The following is a 26145-nucleotide window of genomic DNA, read 5'->3' on the forward strand; positions in this document are numbered from 1 at the left end:
GTTTTCTAATTTTACTATGCTTATCAGAATACTTTAGTGATTCTGTTTGTTTAAAGGTTTGCTTTATAACTTAAATATGGTCATTAAAAATATTCTGTGTGTTCGAATAGATGTCTAGTCTTTTTGGACATAGAGTTCTATATATGTTTGCTCTGTCAAGTTTATCAGTTAGGGGAAGTTAAGTTTGAACCTATTTACCTTTACTAATTTTCAGTCTGATTATAAATTACCAACAGAGACATGGGAAACTCTTCCACCTAAATAGATTTATCTTGTAACTATTTTATTTATCATTTTAAGGTTATATTGTAAGGTACATATGGTTCTGGGATTAAATTTTCCTTGTGAATTATTTTTGACATTATGTAATAGTCCTCTTCATCCCTTATAAGTCAAGGTGACTATATAATTTATCATCCAAACAGAGACACTCTAGTGAAAAGGGACACTAAAAATAATGTCATTTTAAGAGAGAAGCTTATAGCAACAAACCTGATATTAAGGAAAAGAAATCTCTCAAACAACCTAGCTTTATACCTCAGAGAACTAGAAAAAGAACACACTAAGTTCAAAGTTGATTATTTGAAAAGATAAACAAAATTGGGAAAACTTTAAATAGTGAAAAAGAGAGGAAAATGAAATTTATCTATAAATAAAACTTATACCAAAGAAATAAAAGAATCAAAAGGATCAATCACAATGAGCAATTGCATATTCAAATTGGATAACCTGGAAAAAAGTGGCTACATTTTTGGAAACATACAACCTACCAACACTGAATTACTTGGGAATAGAAAATCTGAGTGGGTCAATAATGAGTAAGAACATTAAATCCTGAATAAAAAACTCTTAAAGAAAAGTCCAGAACCAGATGGTTTAAGTAGTAAATTCCTCCAAACAATCAAAGAATAAATATTCTCTTACTCTCTCAAAATGTTGAAGATTGGGGAATATTCCCAAAGTTTTTTCTTTTTTAAGGACAAAATTATCCTGAGTCCAAAGTCAGATAAGGACACTACAGGTAAAGAAAACTTCAGGTCAATATCACTGATGAATAGAGTTGAAAAAAATTTCTTCAAGTATTAGCAAATCAAATTTGACAGCTCATTAAACGGATCATACACCATGATAAAGTGGGATTCATCCTTGGGATTCAAGGGTGATTCAACATCTACAAATCAATTAATATGATGTGCCACATTAATTGAAAGAAAAATAAAAATCATATGATCATCTCAATATAGGCATAACTTGTTCCATTGCATGGCACTTTATTGGAATTTGCAGCTACTGGTTTTTTTTTTTTTTTTTTTTTTTAACAAGGCCCTCCATTAGCAAAAAGATTGACTCACAAGATGGTTAGCATTTTTTACTAATAAATTATTCTATTACTTTGTTTTTCCCTTCATTGAGGTAACATTGGTTTACAACACTGTATATGATTTAGGGGAATATTTTCATAGCTCCTCAGGTGTAAGCTATTATGCCACCCCACCACCAAAGCAACATGGTCCTTTACCTTAGAGCCTTGTGTCCTTGTTTCTCTCTCACCATTGCTCCTCCTCTCTCTGTTCCCTCCTTCTATTAGCCTCAACTCCCCAGTCATACTTCTAGGATTTATTTTGGTTTAGTTTGTGTGTTTTTGTTTTCTCTATAGTCCGCGTAAGAGTGAAATCATTTGGCATTTGTTTTTCTCCTTCTGATTTATTTTACATAACATAATCACCTGTAGTTCCATCTATATTGTCACAGATGACAAGTTAGTTTTTTTATAGCTGAGGAGTCTTCGATTGAGTATACGTACTATGTCTTCTTAATCCACTGCTCTGTGAGCATTTAGGTTGTTTCCATAACTTGGCTTTTGTAAATAGTGCTGCAATGAACTAGGAGAGTATATACCCCTTCAAATTAGTAATTTTTAAGTAGTAAAAATTGGGTAGATACATAGGAGTGATACATAAGAATTGGGTAGATGCATAGGAGTGGAATTGCTGGGTCATATGGTAGATCTACTTTTATTATCTTGAAGAACCTTCATACCTTCATACTTTTTTTCCAAAGGGGCTGGACATTCCCATCAGTAGTGTAAGGGGGTTTCTTTTTCTCTATACCCTCACCAACATTTGTTTCTGGTCTTTTTGATATGGGTCATTCTCACAGGAGTGAATTAGTATGTCATTGTAGTTTGGTCTCTGATAATAAGTGATGATGAACATTTTTGATCTGCCTGTGGTCCACCTGTTTGTCTTTTTTGGAGGAGAGTCTATTTAGCTCTTCTACCCATTTTTTGATTGGTTTCTTTGTTTTCACTCTCAAGGTGATAATATTTCTATCAGGTAGATTATTTTGAATTCAACCTATTTGTGCTGTATGTCTGAAATGACTCAACAGTTTAACATTTTTCCCCATTTAAACATTACAAAACCTTAATGTGAGCAGTGATCTGAAGTATTTGAACTTTCACTTGCCTCCAAGGCATCATTTATTCAGTGTTTGTCTCTGGACTTTCCCTCATTAGCCTGGGGAAATTAAAATCCTACTACCTGGGGCCCATGTAGTTGTTAACAAATGCAAATGTGGGCACTGAAATTTCAGGATAGTACTTGGTTTTAAAGTGAAAATCCAGATGACCCATAATGTAATTATATTAAAAAAATTAAAAAAACATTGAAGTAAAAAGAGGAAGACTATTTTTATAGAGTTTAAAGTTCTACTTTGATATATCTGAAGACTTCCAGTCTTGGCTGGGAATTCAAATGTTATTCCAAAGATGATTCAGGCATTTGGAGAATTCAATTGACAAAATCATGGAAGATCACCATGGCAGGTGACCAGAATGAATGCAAACAAGAATGCGGAGTCTCAAAAGGAAAACACAATGACCATTAAAGAATGCTCAGGTCAGTAGGAGACATATGGGATCCCACTTGAGGCCATTGTAGCTTCTGGGAATATCTGGGGTTCAAGACTCATAGCCATGTCATCTGGGAATTAATTAGCCTCAGACACAGAGAATTGCCTTGGCTAAGGTTAAACCCCTTTCTAGATCCACTCATGTCCAGTGACTGATGTAGGGATACAAAGATCTCAATTTAGGACAACATGGAAGGACCATTCAAGCTCTAGAGCCCTGTGTAGTATCAACTAAGTCCTCAGGTGTAACGATTTTGAGGGTCAGCTTCTTTCACTGCCCAATTGTGTTACCTCCTTTTCCCTATCTCCTGAGAATTTTTCCAGTAAAACTCCTGCATTCAATTACTTAAAATCTGATTCTAGAGAGCACAATGGGATCTGTGGACAGAACAGATGGTTGTGCTCCTTGATGTACACCAGCACTCATCTCAAAAACTGGCATATAAATCTTGTTGAATGAGTAAATGAATTAGTGTTGGCTTTGAAGAAGTCAAGGGTGACTACCACAATTCTGGCTTTGTTGCTCAGATGATGGGTCACTGTAGGGAATGTGATAAATTTAGATATTAAAGATTCTCTGATTTGTCCTATACTTTGATCCCAGGCCTGAGTCCATGTCCTCATCCTCAATTCTAGTTATTCTCCCTGCTCTCTCTCCCCCTATGCATTGCTTGGTTTTCTTGAGAGGTCTAGTATTTATAGGAGTTTCAAATGAATTGTGAGACCATGTCAGCTGGTATGATCTGTTGACAACTCCATGACACTCCCACCTACCAACTTAGAGTTGGATTCTAGGTCTTTTGTTTTCCTCCAGGTATCTGTGAAGTGTGGCTTACATTCAGGAGTGGTGAGTCCAGATTTAATGGACCTCATTGCACATCAATACATAAAATGACAATAATTAGTTTGGATGAGGGGAGGAAATGCTTGGTTCTCTGATTGTTCCAAATTTCATTTCTGGAGGTGTCCAGGGAGTGCTTTCATGGTAGAGACAGGAGCATTACCATTTTAACGAGCCTGGTCTCCCTGTAGTTTATAGCTTCCTTTCACCCACAGCAAATCTGATGGGCAATTGCTTTCCCTCTTACGGTGGCCTTTCTGGGATCCAAGATTAGGTCAGACACTCCTCCCCACTGTCAGGCAGCCTCATAAAAACTCCTTCCTTTAATTGGAATTCCAGGCCATTAAGTAGTGGCCTAATTTGCTACCATTGACTGTTTCTCATATTAACTTTGTCAAAGGTAAGAAGAAAACCAGATTTGGGTATGGCCCTTCTCTTATGTTACTTAAAGGGTCAGTGTTCATTTCTAGGAAAAAGAGCAGTGAATATACCTTGAAGGGGGAGGTAGCTGGGCCCTTGTTAGAATCCAGGAAGGTAGGACTGCTAATCTAAAGTTATAGTTGATTTAGGGCAGAGAGTTTAGCAAAACATGGCCGACTGGGTGGGTTTACCAAATAGGAAGGGTTTTGTAGGAGTTAAGAGGTTTCCCTTATGTTACACACAGAACAGCCTCTGTTTTCCTTGGTGGAAGCACAGTTGGGCAAGGGACTGAGGAGAAAGTTCAGCTGTCTCTACAGGTTCCCTATTTCTGATGTATGATTTGACCAGGATTGTTGCCTTCCCCACACTAACAGTAGTCTGTGAATTGCATGGGCAAACAAAATTTCAGTCAGGAAATAACTTCTAAGTTTTTTAGGTCCTGTTTGAGAAGTGCCTGAGTTCAGTGTAATTAGAGTTTCTGATCTAATTGTGGATAAATTCTCCAGCTTTCCAAATAAGCGAGCCTCACAGAAGACCCAGCCTACTGTAATCTGTGATTTTGGTCATTTTTTTTTTTTTGATGTTCAGGTTTTCTGCTTCAGGTTTCTCCTTGGAGTCTGCCTTTTTTTTTTTTTTTTTTTTTTGGTGGGATGCTCGCCGGTGGCCGGGGATCGAACTGGGCTGCAGAGGCTGCAGGCAACCTTGCAACCCAGTGCTCAACTGCTGCGCCACCAGGGAGGGCCCCTTGGAGTCTGCTTTTAAGATAGCAAGAACTCTTGATGGCATGTGGCCTGCTACTGCCCGCAGACTGTCACTCTGTTTAAATCCCTTAGTCCTGCTGGATCCTTTGAACAAAGCTAATCTGCCATCTGACACTGGTCTTGTCACCTTTAATTCCAGACTTCTGAGCTTCTATCTCCAGGGAAATAAAGGAAAGGATTTCTTCTGCCCTCACATACTCTTGACATCTATTATTCCACTCATGGGCTCTTGCCCCAAGGGGTACCCACCTGTACCTCTTCTGTTTAGCACTATAAAGCATTTCCTGAGTATTTGACCTGCCCATTTTGCAGTTTTAGTTTTTTGGATAAGGAATTGATAACAATACACTTTTTTTTTTTCATAAAATGTTTGTTAAAAAGTTTATGAAAAAACCAACTTTGAAAAAGAAGTTGTTTCCTAATGGCATAATTGCAGGTATTACAAGGGTTAGAGGGGAAGCATTTTGAGCCAGAGGATCTATTTACAAAGTATCTCAACCTCTACCTTCACCTCACATACTTAGCCTGGAGAGGGGATGTTTGTTCTTTCTCTCAGTCTTTCAATGACTGGGCAGATATTTTGGCTGGGTGATTGATCTAATTTATGGGGGGTAGGGCAGAATATATCTGTAAACTAGAGGATCCTTTGGAGGCCTTGTTGCACTTTGGTCTAGAGATTAATCAATACATTACAATATGTACTTGAAAGAAAAAAGAAAAATATGAATGTGAACCTACACTATTATATACATGCATGTATGTATGTATACTCAAGCAGACAAACATAATTCATATTTGTATTGTAATAGAACAGTCTCACCAGGTAAAGCCACTGGTGCTGGTTGAAAGTCAAGGGAACATGAATAGGTTGTATAGGAAAGAAAAGTCCATCTCTACTCCCATGATCAGTTGCAAAAACAAGGATTATTGAAGTTTCCCATATTTTTTTGTTCTGTTGTATATATTTATTTCTAATATTCAACTGATTTACTTTTTAATCTCTTCCTTTCCTTTACTATATTGAGATGTCTTGTAGGTTGTTCACCAATTTAATCCTTGGATTATAAGGAACCAAGGTGGGAATGAAAATTAGGATGAATGAAAATTAGTCTGTGACTGATGAGGATTTGGATCTCCCCTTTCAGAGAGGTGAAATGCTTCTGTTGGTACGAGAGGGTTGCTTATGTTCATTGTTGTTGCTCAGAAGATTAAATATGCGTAGAAGAGTATTTTTATATTTTATTTTTTTTTATTGTGGTAACATGTAACATGCTTATAACATTATGGTTTCAGGTGCAGCATTATAATTTTGACATCTGTAAATACTTCACTCTAACTACCTCCAAAAGTTTAGTTTCCATCCTCCATCATCTTCTTTATCCACTTATCCATCAATGGACATTTAGGTTGTTTCAAATCTTGGATATTGAAAATGCTGTAATATAACTTTTCTAATTAGTGTTTTCATATTCTAGAAGGGTGTGTTTGAATGATCAGTGCTTAATAGTTTTGTGGCATGCTCATTTCTTTTGTTTCTCTAGTCCTTCCATATTTCATAAACACATAATACTTAACATAGTGAATATGTTTTTAGTTTGAAATACCTTGAGGTTTCTATTTTTTGAATTGTACTTTGACTTTTAGGCATAGCTTGGAAAATCCTTTCTATGGATGAATAGAAAATCAGTATAATTACTAATCTCTATGATTTGGACTCAAGGATTCTGCTTCTTTCTCAAAACATGCTTTAACAATCCCCCAAATCTTGACTTCATACATTCCCAACATATGTGTGCATTTGTTTAGGTAAGGTCAATGAAAAGAGCACTAAACTGGAAGTCAGAATATATGTTTTACATACAACCTAAGCATTCTCTCCAACTATATGATGTTGCATAAGTTGGAAAACTTCTTTGTAGCTTCAAATAAATTATTTGTAAAATGAAGACCAGAAGATTCCCCACTTGAAATCAAAGGGTTGCTGTAAGAAACCATAGCTATCATTACCAATATCAATAACCATAGCTATCATTTATTTAACAAACCCTTTAAGAATTGTCTGTTTTCCTGGCTCCATGTCAGGCACTAGGAACAAGGCAGAGAGTGAACAGTGATGTGCTGTTAAACCAGATTTTTGAAAAGAAAAGCCCTGATTGATAGCACTTGCCAATTTCTCTGGTATAAATACTCCTACCATGGCAGATTTCAAGCTACTGACCTCATTGAATGCTATATCGTAAACTCTTGTGAGCAGATACTAGCAAACAATGAACACACAGCCTGGTCTGGTTTGAAGATGACATCCTAGAGGGGCAGAACCAATCATCATCTATGTACTCACCTCATTATAGGCTGGAATAGGTGCTATAAAGGTAAAGAAATGGATATTATAAAAAGTAATATTGGTGAAGTTAATTTAGATGACTGGTCAAGGAAGAGGTGACATTAAGAGTTGAAGGAGGAAGATTTACTCAGTAAATGAGAGGGAGGAAGTGTAGGTCAGTGGAAAAAGCAAGTGAGAAGGACCCTATGACCAAAACGAATTATGCTATTGAAAGGAACATAGTGAATTCATTGTGTTTTTGGGTAGATGAGATGAGAGAGGGAAGCAAGGTAAGAGCATATTGACTGCAGGATGTGAAAGGTGTTGGGTTTAAACTCAAGCACACTGGAAAGTCTTTGAAAAATTTAAGCCTGGAAGTAACATGAACTCTAATTGTAGCATGGAGAATGGATTATAGGGACAAACATGGATGTGTGGGAACTGTTTAGCAGGCTATTACAAAAGCCCAGGAGAGCTTGTATTGTAAATGAAGGGAAAGGGACTAATACCAGATAAAATTTGGAGGTAGAATTATCATTTATTGAACAGACAATAATTGTCATTTATTTTTTCCATTTAAATTAAAAAATAATGTACAATAAAGTTGACTTTTTTTGGAGGTTTGTTACTAGGCATTTTAACACCTATAGATTCAATTTACTAGCACTGAAATCTGAAATCAGAACAATTCCAACCCCTCCCACAACTTCCTGGTACTATTCTTTTGTAGTCACACCCTCCCCCTTAATGCCCGAGAGCTAAAGTAGAGCTGGGACCAGAATCCAGCATAACAATTGTCCATTTACCAGCTGTACTGAATAGCATTTAATCATCATTTTTCAGTGGATTATTTCAACCTCCTATCCCTTGATAGACTTCCTATTGCACACACATGCTTTGTCCCTGTCTTAGTAGACACAGAAGAGGCAGGGAAATCCTGTAGGAGCCACTTTGGTTCACCAAAAATTTCCATATCCTGAGCTGTATCTATGAAGTCAGTAATGGGGAAGGCAATATATTTTGAGGCATATAAATAATTTAGGTCAAAATATTCCAGGTAGCACTGCATAGAAAACAAACCTCAATTTGGATGGTTATAAAATGATTTCAATAAACATCATTGCTAAAAGCATAAGCATTTTAATTAGCTCATCTGTAACTCTGCAGGGCCTGCTGAGATATAAATATATATTCATAATATAGATGTTGTGAATATAGTTCTTATTAGTCGTATCTCTTTCTCCTCCTTTCGCATTATCATTTTATAAAATGTCTTCTATCTTTTGAGTGAAAGCAGAGTTCTTTTTTATTCTGGAGTCATGGGATAGGGATGTAATTATGTTTTCTGGAAAGGGGAAAGGATCCAAGATAGCTTACATTATATCAATTCACAGCAGAACTTCAAGTATCGCTTTGGAGTTAGAACTTCCTTGTTTCATGGTTTTCAGTAAGGAGTAGATCAGTTGACTGAGTCTTGTCATGGCAGAGGTGTGAAGGAACAGGCACATGAATTACACATGAGTAGCTAAAAGGGAGAAGGGGAGAGAATGTCTTTCCAGGAAGCCTATGTTTAGTTTTGGGTAGGGATTTATAGCCTCTTTCTTGCTAGGTCTTCTCAGAAGTCCTGAAAGATAGGTTATGATCTCCAGACTCTGCAGATGGAGAAACCACCGCTTTATTGTTCCTTGAATTTGGAAATGAAGTCTGGTAAAGAAGATAGACTAGGGCTTCCCTGGTGGTGCAGGCGGTTGAGCGCCACACTGTGAAGCTGTCCGCAGCCTCTGCAGTGCCGGTTTGATCCCGGCTAGCTGGAGAGAATCCCACATAGCGAAGCAGACCTTTCCTGTCTCGCCCGCTGCTTCCCTCAGCAGTGTACTTCGTCAGTCTGCCGGTTCTGTTCCCCGCTGTGACTCTGGTGAATCTTCTCACCCTCCCGTGTATCTGGCCTGTACCCCAGTTCTTGTATAAACAAATAAATCTTTAAAAAAAAAAAAAGATGGACTACATCAGGGGTCAGCAGCGCCTTTGGCCTCTAGCGTTGTTTGAAGATACTCTAGGTAGGGCCTCCCCCGTGGCGCAGCGGTTGAGCGCTGGGTTGCGAAGCTGCCCACAGCGGTTGAGCGCTGGGTTGCGAAGCTGCCCGCAGCCTCTGCAGCGCTGGTTCGATCCCCGGCTGCTCCCTGGTCACCAGAGGAGGGTCCCACATGGCGTGTAGACCTCTCCTGCCGCCCGCTGCTCCCCTCAGCAGTGTACTTCGGTCCTTCTGCCTGCTCTGCTCCCCACTCTGGCTCTGGTGAATTCTCTCACCCTCCCGTGCTTCTGACTGTGCCCACTGCTTGTATAAATAAATAAATAAAATAAATCTTAAAAAAAAAAAGATACTCTAGGTAGTTGAGCGATCTTAACATGAAAGATGGAGAAAAAAAAAAAGAAACACAAGGCAAAAATAACATTAGAGGCAGCCATATAGGAAAACAGTAGCAAAACTGCATATCTATACTAGTGAGAACATTTGTAAGACACTTTGGGGTCTACAAATTCGTTCATAGCTACTGATGCTCATGATTTGAAAAGCAGTGATAGAACTCAGGTTTTATAATTAGACACATTCTGGTTTGAATCACAGATGAATAAATGTGGTATAAGAAGTAGTCCTACTTTTTTGGGATGACCTTTGTTTTCATTATCTGTAGGTATGCAGTTCATCCCCCCAACATTGATGACTGATGATAACCACAGTTGCTTTCTTGTCTCATTTTGCGTCAGCTAAATGGGATAGCTCTTAGATTCAAAATAGCAGCATTCACATGGCTGAGGATTGGTGCTTCTGCTGACTGAGGCTCAGTTGGAGTTGTTGGTTGGGTGTCGTGGTTCACCTCCACAAGACTCCTTTGCTTTCTCACAGAATGGGAGCTGGGTTCTCGGAGTGTTCAAGCCTTATTATACAAGTAGTTATCAAACCTCCACTTGCATCATTCTTGTTAATGTCCCATGTGACAAAGATAGTCACATGGCTAAGTTCAGAGACAGTGTGGTAGAGGGCTACACATATACTGGGAGTTGAAGGAGCCACCAAAGTCACAGTGATAGTAACAGTGTACTTCCATCTCTGAGAACCTGCTTTGCAAGCACAGTACACAAATCAACTCTCTATGGCTCATTCCCCATCTGAAGCTTCCTGCCCTACCACAAATTCTTTGCAAATCTGTGAGAATGTTCCTCCTGATACTAAGTCATAATTGGCCTGCCAGTTTTACCCATTTGTCTTGGTTCATCTAGTCCATTTACCTCTTAGGCATTATGAGTAACATAGAAGCAATGTGATCTCTATTCCTGTCTTAAGAAGATAAGTGTCCAAATGATGAGATAAAGCTAGCACACATGAGGACAAGCAAGAACATACTGGCAAGGAAGAACTGGAAATCCAGACAAAGCAGGGATAAGTGAAGGCCAGGGTAGGAGAAGAGTCCTCCATCTCTCTTACTCCCTTTTATATTTTATACTCATCCTCTTCTGGTCCTTTGCTCATCTTAGGTGTGGGATCTTCCTAAGGTGAGAACAAATCAGTGTCATCTACTGTACTAGTTAGTTATTGCTGTGTACAAATTATCCAAATGTACTTTGTGGCTTAAAAACAACAAATATTTGTTATTTTTTTGTGATTTCCATGGGTCATGAATCATGGAGTGGAAAGCTAGGATTTTATGGAGTCCTCTCATGAGACATAGTCTTCAAGATGTCCTCTGAGCTGAGGACATCCGAAGGCTTGATTGGGGCTGCAGGGTCTCTTCTGAGGTTGGTCGCTCATCTGACTGGCAAGTTGGTGCTTGCTATTGGTGGGAGATCATATCCTCCCAGGAGACTCTGCACAGGCCGCTTGAGTATCCTCATGCCAGAGTAGCTGGCTTCTCCCAGAGCAAGCAAGAGCATGAGAGCCAGATGGAAAGCGTGCCTATTTATGACCTGGCCCCAGAACTCATGAAGCCTCATTTCTGCCCCACTGAAAGTATGGTCATCTTTCAAGTAGAGGAGAATTAACCTTCATCTTCTGTCAGTTTGTAGCCACTCTAAAGCTATCATATTTGTATTTCATGTACCTCCTGAGGTCACCCCCTTGAATAATTCCCTCCCCTTGAATAATTTCTGAGCCAGACAGTCCCACCATGGTGATAAATAATAGCAGGGAGTGCAGTGAACAAATGATTTCTCAGTAACCAAGTCCTTGTTCTCTTTGACAGGAAGTTCTCTAATCCTTGAGAAACCGAAGGCTATCTCTTCGAAGCCAAAATGCTTTTGAAAGGATAAAGAACTCTTAAGTGAAGAAGATGAACAAGAGAGACTGCTACCAGTCAGGTAAATAATTAAGGCCAGTGTTTCCCTTTGGCTGCTTCTAAGGTGAACTTTCTATGACAGTCCCTTTGCTGTCCTTGAAATGAAGCATATTTAGTCTCTGTGTTTATTTTTTCCTTCCTTCATATTCTCTCTGTGGAATTCATTATCTCTGATTTACTAAAGCGTGTAACACACCCAAGGAGTCAGTTTAACTAATTCCATCTCATCAACTAATATCACTCTCCTCTCCAACTACTTCCCTTGGAGGAATCTACAAAGATTAGATTTGACCTGCTGCTGTGAAAAATACTAGCAGGAGAAAGGTGAAAACTGGGGTAAGGGGTCTTCACCTGTTGGAAGGAATTGCCTGGGATATTAAAGGAATAGTTTTTTCTTTTCTTTCTTTTTTGTCATCGCTTTCTCTGTTCAGGGTTTCATTGGTTTCTTTTAGGGCCAGCCTCGCTCCAGCTGTGTTCTGCCTGCCCAGCTGAGTTGCCTAGAATGAGCTCAGTGTCTTGGTATGAGCCTGGTTACAGCACCAGGGGCAATATTAGGCACATAGTAGATGATTATGGAAGGATGAGGGAATGGAAATGGGAAGCAGAGGGACACTAAGAATGAATGCTAATCTGAATTCTAGCTCTTGATCTCTTGCTAAGCAACCCATCACTTGAAAGCTTGTGGTCTTCAATTTTCTTCCTGTGACCTGTGAGAGGCAGAGATAAGTTGGGGGATCCTAGACTTTTTTTTTGTGGGACCTTCGCCAGTGGTTGGGGAACGAACCGGCGCTACAGAGGCTGTGGGCAGCCTCGCAGCCCAGCGCTCAACCACTGCACCACCAGGGGAGGCCCAAGGATCCTGGACTTTTTAAGATTTGGGGTTTTGGTCTTTTGGAGGAGTTAGAACTGTAGTCACCAGATATGGCAATATTTAGATGGATGCTTTAGCTCAACACCAGTTCTATTAACACGTTGATGTGATGGTACAGACTGGAGATAGATGCCTCGTTGACCTGGTGCAGGACAGTGATCCTCTATGACCCACACTTGACTTGCCTCTAGAATAAAGAAGAAGTTGCTGCTTGGCTGGTTTGACATTTTCTGATTTCAAATGTTTCCTTCATCAGTAGCTGTACTAAGTGAAGATCATCGGGGATTACTTGGGCCGTGCCAAGCACCGTGAGAGAATACACTCAACATAGTCCTGGGAGTAATAGAGGCTCTTGTGTCCAAAAGTGGGCTGTTAAGATGGGTGAGATAGAGCCTCCTCCTTTTCAGACATGAACTTGGTAGGACTCACCTGCAGCTTGAGAATGAGCCAAATTTGAGCATTCAAGGGGCTATTGATTCTGAGTCTCTTAGAATTGAAGGCAATTTTATAGATAATTGAATACAATTCCTTCATTATTCTCATGAGCCCTTGAGAGGTGAAATGAACAACAATTTAGCAAATTAATGGTTGGGCTCAGACCCTGGTTACTTTTAATTGAGCGTTTCCTTTTATACAAGGCTTACTTATACCTTCAAGGAAAAAACCCATAGATTTCCAATGCCAATATTAAGTAGGAGGTTGTCTGACATGTAGTGCAGTGCTTATCAGATGGAAGGTACTCAAGAATTCTGGCCCAAGAAGTGAGTGTGAAGTTCTATGCGCTAACTTCTAGTTTATCTTGTAAGGTCTAGGTTTTGTCTTGTGCATTCCAAATCAGCAGTTCTTGTTCCATGCCCAATTCCTTATCTCCTATGCCCTCACCTTTGAGAAGGAGTTATCCTTCTATAAATACTTCAGAGAGATTTTCTTTATAAGTTTTATGGACCATATTTGTATCTCAGTCCCTTTGTCTTATAATGACGAGCCCTAGATACATTGGTTTTATTTATGACTCATGTGCAAAAACTGGGTCACTTCCAAACTGATTTATGGGACTAGTTCAAGGGCAAGTATATGTAAAGTCTTGATTCAGGATTTAAAAAGAGATGTGCAAGTACAAAATTATGTATCTCTATTGATTTAGGAAACTGTAATGTCAACAGTTATTTACAAAAGTCTCACTCCTTTTGTATTCCCGAAAACTAATTTTCACTGTTATTAATTCACTACTTGTGTCCTCAATAAGGGTATTACAAATTTAATTGATTTTGAACTGACTGATTTTGAAGTTAATGAAATTGTTTATTTCGGTAATTTCACTTTTGTTTCTTTTCTTCACCATTAAACTTGGTGATATAAGTCCCAAACTGATTTTCCTAGCAGCTGAAGGGGCTAAAAATAAAAGATCTCTGTTCTCTGGAAGTTTTCCAATTTTATATTCTGAATAATAGTTCCTTCTTTTGAAAGATGTTTTCTTTATGACTACATATTTCTCTTATTGTTTAAGAAGAAATTAAATCCCTACTCTGTTTAACACTGAGAACTTCAAAAGAATGTCCCTGAAATTAGAATGCCAGAACCTAGGAAGAGAGATTATGGAGTTGTAAAAGAGACAGCTACAAATTTGAGAGGAATATTTAAATAGTATTTGGCAGGTGGAATAAGCAGTTATTGGCAGAGTTGTTGTTAATCAGACTTCCTTTTTTTTAAAAAGATTTATTTATTTATGCATACAAGAACTGGGGTATAGGCCAGAGGTGTGGGGGTGTGAGAGAGGATTCACCAGAGGCAGGGTGGGGAGCAGAACAGGCAGATCTACTGAAATACACTGCTGAGTGGAGCAGCGGGCAAGACAGGAAGGTGTGCTGCACCATGTGGGTGAGCTCCCTGGCCCGAAATCGAACTCTTGCTACAGTGGCTGCTGACAGCTTCATAGTGCTGCGTCTTAACCCCTTGCACAACCAGAGAGGCCCCCAGACTTCCTTTTGTTAAAGAAGGATGGGATTAATGCTAGAAGGCAAATTACATTACCAGTTGATCTGGAGATCAACTGATGGTGTGTCTGTGACAGAACGGGTTTGGAGAATATAGGCAAGCAGGGGCTGGGGACAGAGATGGTTCTTTCTGCATCCTGCAGATTTTGACAGAACAACTCCTTTTTGGATTTCTTTCAGAATTCATTGAGGTGATTGGGCTCTTGTGGAAACAGGTCAGGTGGACCCAGATGTCATGGCTGATAGATAAACAGGTCCTTAGAGTGGCCTAGTGAAACTTGGCACTTGAGGATGTTAAACGGTACTCTGAACTTGGCAGTTTGTAAAATTCTTTCTTAGGTGGGGATCTAAGTAGTACCTTATAAGCTCCTCTGAGGAGAAATTGTCAAGACTGGGCATCTCTTGACTGGTCCCTTCTGTCCCTCTGGGGAAACCATGTGGTAATGAGTACCCCACGGTTTTTTCAGGTGAGAATGGACCACAATTCCAGTGTTCGATGGACTACGGCTGAGCAGCTACTGGGCTGATGGAACTGTAGGACTCTAGTCTCCTCTTCTTTGGATTGGGATGGTCAAATGCTGCTCTTTTGAGAGTCACTTTTCTGGATTCTAAGTGGAGTTACCTCTGCATCCTGATGGGCATCTCTTTTGTTGCTGTTATTGTTGGTGTTCTGAATTAATACCTCGGATACAAACGAAGCTAATTTGTTTCTCTCTTTGTAGCTGGCACAGGAAACATTTTGTCTCTGAGGTGCCATTTACATGACTGACCTCATACATTATTTATTGGCTTTATAATTTAGCACAGCCTTTCAGATGCCTGCAGGATGGCACCTGCTCATGGGCATTATTATCTCCAGTTTATAAATAAGGAAACAAGGCTTCCAGAAGTCGGTGCAGGGGATTTTCCAAGTTTACAGAGCCAGTGAACAGCTATGTAGGTTTGCTGACGCTAATGCAGGTTTTCTGATTCTAAATGTGGAGCTCTTTTCACTCCCGCTCCGGCCCACATGCTGGTTCCCTACAGGGTCAGAGTCAGAGAGGACTCCCTGTGTACCGCCTCTGTTATTGTGCAGTCACATTTGGGATGTGCTGTGCTATTGGCCTGGGATGAAAAGGGAAGCTTCAGAGAAGCCAAACAGAGAAGAGGTGTACTCAAAAAGAGAAGCACCCAAACAAAGCAGGAGTGTGGGTGGGTCGGTTATGTCCCTGGAAAACAAATGGGCAATTTAGTAATACAGGGGACTCAAAGCACAGGTGTAGAAATGGGTGATGCCACAATTAGTCACACTCTGGTCCCATGCCTGGGCTAGCTGGGTCACATCTTTTCTTGCCCATAGTGCCTCTCACTACTGGATGGCTGCTGGGTGGGGTGGCAGAGGCTGTTCTCCAACAACAACACTCAGGGGTGGGGGACTTGGCTAAAGGCAGCTGTTGTCTGAAGAGATCTGGAATGGGAGCAGGAACAGCCCCTACAATGGTGTGCACCCTGGTTTGTGTTCAACCTAAAATACAGTTTGATCAATAGATTAAACATGCCACTAGGCATGGGGTGTAGGCCATTCAGATAGACCATCCTCTGGAATGCTCTATTGTCCTTTACTGCCTCTGCTCATGCCCAAGGGCCTTTTTGGGCTCCCCAGCTCCCTACAGTTGGCCTCTTTAGACCTCAAAAAGGCTGTTCTACTAGAGTGTTCATCATTGTCCTAGTTCTGGTAAATTCTCTCCTTCTGCCATTAACAGGAGAGCCACTAAGTTAGGGAGTGTTGAAACCTCAAATCACCTCCCAGGAGCAGGGAGAGGTAGGAATCATCTGTTTTCCCTGGGTCTGACTAGCTCACCGCTGCTGTGCAATATGTTCCAAATAAACACAGCATAAGGGAAAATGAACTTCCAAAGGCCAAGACCCAGGTTTATTTTTTAAAAATTTTTTTATGTATCATTTTTAAAATTTTATATATTTTTAATATTTTTCATTTTTGCACAATGCATGCATTTTCATCTTGGTTATAGTCCCCATACAATTCCCACACCCCCTTGCTTTGATCCTACTCCTGTCCCCCCCCTCATAGTTTGTCTCTGATTTATAGTTACTTGTTGATTTTGATTTTTACTTTATTATAATTAGTCTTTTTCCTGGTCCCTTATTTAGGTTTTCCAAATTCCTGCTATGAGTGAGACCATCTGGTATTTTTCTTTCTTTTTTTTTTTTTTCTGGCTTATTTTGCTGAGCGTTATCCCTTCCAGCTCCATCCATGTTGCTGCAAATTGCATGAGTTTATCTTTTTTGATTGCTGAGTAATATTCCATGGTGTATATGTACCACATCTTCTTGATCCAGTCATCTATTTTTGGGCATTTGGGTTGTTTCCAAAGCTTAGCTATTGTAAACAGTGCTGCTATAAACATAGGGGTGCAGGTGTTCTTTGGAATTGATGTTTCTGTGTCCTTGGGGTAAATACCTAGGAGTGGAATTCCTGGGTCATATAGAAGCTCCATCTTGAGCAGGTTGAGGAATCTCCACACAGCTCTCCATAATGGTTGGGCCAGTTTGCACTCCCACCAGCAGTGCAGGAGAGTTCCTTTTTCTCCACAACCTCGCCAACATTTGTTGTTGCTAGTTTTTTAAATATGTGCCATTCTCACTGATGTAAGATGGTATCTCATGGTATTTTTTTGATTTGCATTTCCCTCATTACAGGTGATGTTGAACATTTTTTCATATGCCTGTTGGCCATTTGCATTTCCTCTTTTTAGCTCTTCTGCCCATTTTTTGACTGGATTATATACTTTGTTTTTGTTGAGTCTCATCAGCTCTTTGTAGATTTTTGTGATCAGTCCTTTATCATTAGTGTTGTGTGAAAAAATTTTTTCCCGATCCAGTGGGGTGTCTCTTTGTTTTGGTTACTGTCTCTTTTGCTGTGCAGAAGCTCTTTAATTTGATGTAGTCCCAGCTGTTTATCTTTGCCTTCACTATCACTGCTTTGGGTGATGTAAGACCTAGGTTTATAATAGACATTCAACATAATCCTAGGGCTGGGCAGGTAGCCTGAGGGGATAACAGTATGAAGTCAAAAGTGCTAAAGCATTTACCTGGACCTAAGTGGACTCCAAATAGGACCAGCTCCTTCTTTCCCTCTCTGATTCTGAGGAAAAGTCATGGATTCATGGCTTGGCGGTGGTGAAGTGTTGTGGAATTTGTCAGAAACCTGAGCAGAGGAGCTGGGAAAGGAATGGTGAAAGTTCCCTGGGTGTGGGCAGTAGAGCAGTGACCGAGCTGCCTAGTGGACTTCACAGCAGCCTTCAGAGACCAGGTGATCCTCTTCAGCCTTTGCCTAGATGCTGTGCCTCGCAGCTTTCCCAGGGAGCTACACGGAACCACTTGGTGGTTAATTTTTCTGTGTTCCAGCATTTCAATTCTACTACCACACTTCATTTACAGTGTTGCCTTCATGTTCCCAGGGTCCTCCACATAGCCACCGAGAGAGCATCCACCAAGAGGAAACCGTTCCAGCCTTTGTAACCCAGGATCTTACTGCACATTGCTGGCTTACCCATTAGAAGCACCAGAAGGTGTCTGACATACTCTTTGATTAGAAGGTCAGTGGGAAGTGTGACCAGGGCAGCTGGTTTGAGTCAGGATGACCAGTAGATCGATGAAGTCAGCTTAAGCCCACTTTACTTCTTTAGTAATCCCACGTGTTCACTTTGAGATAGGACCAACGGTGAGGGAACCAGGCAGTTCAGCATCTTTCAAAAGAGATCCTGAACAGTGTCTCTTTATAGATTATAATATAGAAAAGCCTCTGGAGAGAAATGGCTCATTATCTCTTATTAAATTTAAAGTGCTTTTTTCCGGGGTTATAAAGAAAATCGTCATCACTCATCATCAGTCACTTGAAGGTAATAAAGCTTATAAATTTTCTGCTTTGAACTCTTTTGTCTCAACTTGACTCCCCCCACCCCCACCCCATCGAGTTTGTCTAGCTTTGCCTTACCCACTACCAGCTGCTGTGTGCTTAAGGAATGAAAAATAATTTTAATATTTGCCAAGGTAAAATATAATTAGGTTGGTAAATCTGCTGTTTAAAAGGGTAGGAATAAAATTCCCAGATTAAATAGAAATTATGTCTGGATTGTCTTCCCTTTTTAATTATTTCTATTATCTACCTCTTCTACTGTCATAGATAATCAGAAGTGGATCATATTTTCAAAAATACCACAACTAGAGGACAAGTAGGAGGAAAAATGTGAATGAATCATATAGTTGCTTTGTCTGTCATCATCCATCCATCCATCCATCCATCCATCCATCCGAAATTTAGTGTGCCTACAAATGTAAGACATGGTTCTGGGAGCTGCATAGTAGAGTCACACTAGTCTGAGTGATAATCTTAGCTATAAATTTATGCTAGTTGTATGATTTAGAAAACTCACAATTTCTGCAGCTCGTTACTCATCTCTATTAACAGATTTCTGAATCCCTTGCTCGTATAATTGCTGTGTACCTGATACAATACCTGATACATGTGTTTCATACATGCTAGTTGTTTTCCTCTTCCCTGTCTAGCTCCTGATGAACTGATAAGCATCTTTTTTTTTTAATATTTATTTATTTATTTATGCAAGCACTGGGTACAGTCAGAAGCGTGGGAGGGTGAGAGAATTCACCAGAGCCAGAGCGGGGAGCAGAATAGGCAGACTGATGAAATACACTGCTGAGGGGAGCAGCGGCGGCAGGAGAGGTCTGCGTGCCATGTGGGACCCTCCTCCAGTGGCCGGGGAGCAGCCGGGAATCGAACCGGCGCTGCAGAGGCTGCGGTCAGCTTCCCAACCCAGCGCTCAACCGCTACGCCACCGGGGAGGCCCCTGATAAGCATCTTTAAGGAAGGCACTTGCACTTTAAAATGGAGCCTGTTATGATCTTTCCATCTTGTTATTTTGTTAAAAGAAGTAGGGCCTCCCCTGGTGGCACAGGCGGTTGAGCACCATGCTGTAAAGCTGCGCATAGCCTCTGCAGCACCGGTTCGATCCTGGCCAGCCAGTGAGGGTCCCACATGGTGCAGCTGACCTCTCTTGCCGCGCCCGCTGCTCCCCTCAGCAGTGTATTTCGTCAGTCTGCCTGTTCTGTTCCCCGCTCTGTCTCTGGTGAATCCTCTCACCCTCCTGTGCATCTGGCCTGTACCCCGGCTCTTGTATAAAATAAATAAATGAATCTTTTAAAAAAAGAAGTAATTGAAGAAAATTATTGAAAACAATAAGGGCAAATAAGAGGTCCAATGCATCTTGACGATTAATGTTTTCTAAGGACTTCTCAGTTCCTCAGAAGACAATACTCAAGCATTTATTTAAAGCAGGGGAGGGGGAGGAAAAGGGATCAAAACAGGGGTGGAAATAGCACAGGAGACCATGGTGATGGTTCTCAGGTGATGTAATGGTGGGATATTTATGGGGACTACACCTGAGGGGAGAAATCAAATTCTGTAAAAGTATGTAAGAAAATTAATACAAAAATACTCCAGCCATTTAAAACTGGAACATCCTGGGAAATTAGCCAAACTTAACATCCCTAAGTTTCCATTTGTGCAATACCTTATACTGGGCTGGTCTTGGGGCCAGGATCTTATTACCCAGGATCTCTATTGAACAGGATGAAATTGCCTCAGGGAACTACTACCCCTTTCATATGTGGACTTCAATTTCAGCAACAGCTGTGGCTTTCCAGTCCCATCCCAGAATCTATCAGGACTAATCTCATCATGATACCCTATCTGATTGCCTCAGTGACTGCTCAATGTCTGAGTGCCCTGGAATATTATCCTCAACTGAACTTATATCCCCTCTAATTTTGATTATCCTCTATCTGGATTGAGCAATCCATTTTTGGGGTAGTTTTGACATTTTGATTGGGATAAGTCTTGTTAAAGGGGGCTATGTTGTGCATGTTTACTGGCATTTTTGGGCTTTACCCTTGGAGGCATTGATAGTCCCTTAGCTATGACCACCAAAAAATGTCTTCAGACATTTCCAAATGTTCCTGGGTGAAAAAATGAACTCTGGTTGAGAATGACTGCTCTTATAGAACCTGTACCTTCCATTGCGCCCTTTGGAAACATCATTAGAAAACTCATCTCTTAACTTCTCTGAATTTTCCTTTCTTTAAATGAAACTTGAGTATACCCTGGTTATCTCAAATGGAGACTGTTCTCTCACATATTACCTACCTAAAGGCCAAGTGGTGATGTAGGTGTCCTTTTAGCACTTGTTTGAAAGGGAGAGACATTTTCCATCCTGACCACAAAATTTGCTCCTTTGAAGTTCATGCCACCCGGTAGAACCATTTTTTCCTACTCTTTGTGCATTGTCCACTGATCAGTCCATCTTTTCCCCTCATGGGAGAATTCAGTACCTGGATTACTACCCTACTCTTCTCCTGAACACTTTTATCATTAATAGTGTCCATACTGATGACTCACTCAACTCCAAGGCCTCTCTATTCCTGATTTCATCTTCACTTAGATTTAAATTTTCCAAATACGAGATGGAACACCAAATACTTGCCAGGCACTATTCTAAATTCAAGGGTGACAGAGGTAATGGGAAAAACATAATATCTAGTTTTATGGATCTCACACTGAAAGGGTAGAGAGCTGCAAACAGTAAGTATAAGCAAGAAATTTCATGTTGATAGTTGCTATTAGAGGAACAAACAGACTTTTGTTGACGGGATAGTTGAATCAAAGGGATGACTGCAGAGGAGGGTGAGGGAAATCCTCTTGGAGATGGTGAAATGTTGAGCTGAGCCTTAAAAGATGAGGTACTAATCATGCAAAGACTCAGGGCAAGAACAATTTGGGAAGAAGAAACCAGAATTCCTGAAAGGCTTTGGGGTGGTAATGAACATGGAATGTTCAAGGAATAGAATGTTGGCATGAAGGGGGCGGAGCAACATGGCGGTGAGGAGACGCTGCGAGTAAGATCTCCCATTAAAAAAAGTTAATAGGGAGGAAAAGCGGCAGGTCCCAGTGAGAACCGGGACACGGAAGATAAACGGGTGACTCCAGCAAACTACCCGAAGAAGAAAGTGGCCATAAAAGAGGACTAGAAGGGAGGGAAGCGCAGAACCCTGCTCCCCTCCCCCGCCCACAGAGGCGGCACTCTCCGACCGGCAGAGAGGAGGAAAACAACACACTAAAACGGCCAACAAGAACGAAGGACCTCCGGGCGCCATTAGAGAAGAACAAAGACCCCGGGAGACGCGCACACAGCCCGGGCTGCCGGTAAGCTTGCACGGGAAAGCGGCGCGCTTGGCGCGCTTGAAAAGAAAACGCGGACCGGGATCCCGGCTGCCCAGGTCCCCGCGCCTGCGACCTAGGCTTGCGGGGAGACGCGCGGAGGCCCTCACGGGGGTGAAAGTCCCTCCCTGAGTGAGCAGGAACCAGGCGCCCAGGCACGGGAGCGGGGATGCAAAAGGCGCCATTCCCGCGCCACTGAACTGGGCTACAGCCCGCGTCCTGGACCTGAGGGCTTTGAACTGAGACCCGGGGCACGAAATTTGGGGCGTGGGTTCTCCACGACGGTGGGGCACAAGGCAGACACAGCACCCCAAAGCTGTTGAGGTGTACCCTACCATTCCCGCTCTGTTCCCTGTCCCACGGGGTGGGGGGGCAAAAAACAGCCCCCCAAGGACAATAGGAGAGATCTCTGGCGCCACCTAGTGACCAGAAAAAAAAAGTCACTAACACCCCATAGAACAGGAAATTTCTTAAGACTGCTTGAAAAGGGCAGAAGGCCTCTGGAGGACCCAGTGGCCAGCCGGGAAGTTAGCCCACCCCACGCCAGGCCCCTTCCGACCAGCAGTCTGAGCCCACAGAGGGAGCAGGCACCCACGTCCGGGGCAGACCGGGGGCGCAGAAGAGTGTGCTTGAAACCGGAGGCGCAGGGACTGCATCCCGCTTTGCCATTTTAGAACAGGGACATTTCTTCAGTAAAAACTGCCTAAAACCAGCAGAAAGCTCCCCCAGAAGACAGAGATGGCTCCTGGAAGAGCCAGAGGGGAGCGGAGAAGTTCACCCAAGATGTCAGTCAGTCCGAGCAACACAGTGTCCCAACGCATACGACAAATTAGAAAACAGACAGTAGGGAGTAGAAGAAACACACGCAACCTAACAACTCCTCAGGAAAGAAGCACACCACAAAAGAAAACCACTCCCCAGATTGCAACGACAGCAACTTGGAAGAACTTCTGAGCCTTCCAGAAAGAGAATTTAAAATTGCCATGATTAAAAAAGTGATAGATCAGAAGAAGGAAATAGAGTCCCTAAAGAGGGAAGTAAAAGAAATGCAGGAGATCAAAGAATTAATGGAGGAACTAAAGAACTCTGGGAAAAGCAATGAAAGCAGAATAGATGAAATGGAAGAACGAATAAGTACTCTTGAAGACACAGAAATAAAAAGAACCAAAACAGAAAAGGAAAGAGAAGTACGAAGGAAAAAGAATGAAGAAAGACTTCGGGAACTATCTGACTCCATGAGGAAAGGAAATATAAGAGTTATAGGAATTCCAGAAGGAGAGGAGAGAGATGTAGGAACAGAGAAAATATTCCAGGAGATAATTGAAGAGAACTTCCCAAATGTGAAGAACGAGCTGAAAATTGATATACAAGAAGCAAGAAGAACACCAAACTTCCACGACGAAAGGAAAAACACAGCAAGACACACAATAGTAAAGCTCCCAAGAATCCAGGACAAGGAAAAAATAATGAAGCTGAAAAGAGGGAAGAAACAGATAACATTCAAAGGAAAACCAATCAGGCTGACATCAGACTTCTCTGAAGAAACACTACGGGCAAGGAGAGAGTGGAGGGACATAGTCAACAGACTCCAAGAAAACAGATGCCAACCAAGAATACTCTATCCCGCAAAGCTCTCTTTCCTCCATGAAGAAAGAATATGGACCTTCCCAGACAAAGAGAAACTCCGGAATTTCATTAAGACTAAACCCCCACTCCAAAAAATACTACAAGGAATCCTAAAGTCAGAACCTCAGAGGGACGAATAACAACGAAAGAAGACCAAAAAAAAAAAGTTATTAAAAGAATAAATAAATAAAATCAAAGGAAAGACAAACATAATGGCAAATACAGATGCTAACATATCAATATTAACTCTAAATGTAAATGGACTAAACTCTTCAATAAAAAGACACAGAGTTGCAGCCTGGATTAAGAAACAAAACCCAACCTTTTGCTGTCTCCAGGAAACACATTTAGCTACAAAAGATAAAAATAGGCTCAAAGTCAAAGGATGGAAAACAATCCTACAAGCAAATGGGCCAAAAAAGAAAGCAGGAACAGCTATACTTATATCAGATAAAACAGACTTCAAACTCAAAAAAATAAGAAGAGACCCCAATGGTCACTACATTATGATCAAGGGGACAATACTTCAAGAAGAAATAACACTCATTAACATATACTCACCAAACGAAAGAGCACCAAAATATATCAGACAACTGTTGTCCTCTCTGAAAACAGACATCAGAGAAAACACATATGTCATGGGAGACTTCAACACACCACTATCAACAATGGATAGATCAACAAGACAAAAAATAAGTAAAGAAACTAAAGCTCTAAATAAGGACCTAGAGCATTTGGGCTTAACAGACATCTATAGAACACTAAACCCAAAAAAAAGGAGTACACATTTTCTCAAGGCGCACACGGATCATTCTCCAGGATCGATCACATACTGGGGCACAAGACAAACATCAACAGATACACCAAGATTGAAATCATACCAACCATCTTTTCTGACCACGAAGGCATCAAACTAGAAATAAATCATAAACAGAAGGCAAGGAACTATCCTACCTCATGGAGATTAAAAACCACACTACTGGAAGACACTGGACTAACGAGGAGATCAAAGAAGAAATTAAAAAATTCTTTGAATTGAATGACAAGGAGGACACCAATATCCTAAATGTATGGGATGCAGCAAAAGCAGTAATAAGAGGAAAATATATAGCAATAGAAGCTCACATCAAAAAACAAGAAAAAACTCAAAGAAACAACCTAATCTCGAAGCTCAAAGATCTAGAAAAAGAACAACAAAAAACCCCAAAACCAGTAGAAGAAAAGAAATAATAAAACCAAAGCAGAAATAAAAAAAAAAAAAAAAAAAAACAAAGCAGAAATAAATGAAATTGAAACTAAAAAAACAATCCAAAAGATCAATGAAACCAAGAGCTGGTTCTTTGAAAAAATAAATAAAAGACAAACCCCTAGCCAGGCTCACAAAGGAAAAAAGGGAGAAAGCACCAATACACAGGATCATAAATGAAAGAGGAGAAATCACAACGGACACAGCAGAAATCAAAAGAATAATCAGTAACTACTATGAACAGTTATATGGAAACAAGTTCAACAATCTAGAGGAGATGGACAAATTCCTACAACTCTACAGTCACCCAAAGCTAGATAAAGAAGAAATAGAACACCTAAACAGACCAATTACAAGCAGCGAAATTGAAATGGTAATCAAAAACCTCCCCAAAACAAAAGCCCAGGACCTGATGGATTTACAAATGAATTCTACCAAACATTCAGAGACGAATTAGTGCCTATCCTTCACAAACTCTTCCAAAAAATTGAGAAGGAAGGGACAATACCAAACACGTTCTATGAAGCCAATATTACACTAATACCAAAACCGAATAAGGACAACACAAAAAAGGAAAACTATAGGCCAATCTCCCTAATGAACACTGATGCAAAAATCCTCAATAAAATTTTAGCTATCAGAATCCAACAATGTATCCATAAGATAATTCACCACGACCAAGTTGGATACATTCCAGGGGCACAAGGATGGTTTAACATCTGAAAATCAATCAACGTTATCCAACACATCAACAAAAAGAAATATAAAAACCATATGATAATATCAATAGATGCTGAGAAAGCTTTCGACAAAGTGCAACACCCATTCATGATAAAAGCCCTTGAAATTCTGGGATACAAGGAACATACCTCAACATCATAAAGGCCATCTATGACAAGCCAACAGCCAGTATCATTCTCAATGGTGAAAAGCTGAAAGCAATTCCATTAAGATCTGGAACAAGACAAGGATGTCCACTCTCACCACTGCTTTTCAATAAAATACTGGAAGTCCTAGCCAGAGCAATAAGACAAGAGAAAGACATCCAAGGAATCCACATAGGAAAAGAAGAAGTCAAACTATCACTATTTGCAGATGATATGATAATATACATAGAGAACCCCAAAATCTCCACAGAAAAACTAATTCAACTCATCAATCAATTCAGTAAAGTGGCAGGATACAAAATCAACACGCAAAAGTCAGTAGCCTTCCTATACACAAACAATAAATCTGAAGAAGAAGAAATAAAAAAAAACCATCCCTTTTATTATCGAAACAAAAAAAATCAAATATTTGGGAATAAATCTAACAAAAGAGGTAAAGGACCTATACAAAGAAAACTATAAAACACTGTTAAAAGAAATAGAAGAAGACACAAAGAAATGGAAAGACATCCCCTGCTCATGGATTGGAAGAATAAACATTATTAAAATGGCCATCCTACCAAAAGCAATATACAGATTCAATGCTATTCCAATCAAAATCTCAATGGCATTCTTCAAAGAAATAGAACAATTATTGA

General features: G+C 40.6%; 1 long non-coding RNA gene across 1 annotated transcript in view; it reads left to right on the forward strand.

The window, feature by feature from the left end:
* LOC129145453 (uncharacterized) overlaps window positions 1–26145 on the forward strand; it is a 58730-nt gene that overhangs the window by 16637 nt on the left and 15948 nt on the right. The window contains exons 2-3 of the long non-coding RNA XR_008551003.1: window positions 11497–11611; window positions 17916–18053. This is a non-coding gene — a long non-coding RNA (uncharacterized LOC129145453). The remainder of the gene's footprint in view (window positions 1–11496; window positions 11612–17915; window positions 18054–26145) is intronic.

This window comes from Talpa occidentalis, unplaced genomic scaffold (assembly GCF_014898055.3).
Source record: "Talpa occidentalis isolate TD23 unplaced genomic scaffold, MPIMG_talOcc4v2.1 talOcc4.10, whole genome shotgun sequence".
In the NCBI taxonomy this organism is placed as follows: domain Eukaryota; kingdom Metazoa; phylum Chordata; class Mammalia; order Eulipotyphla; family Talpidae; genus Talpa; species Talpa occidentalis.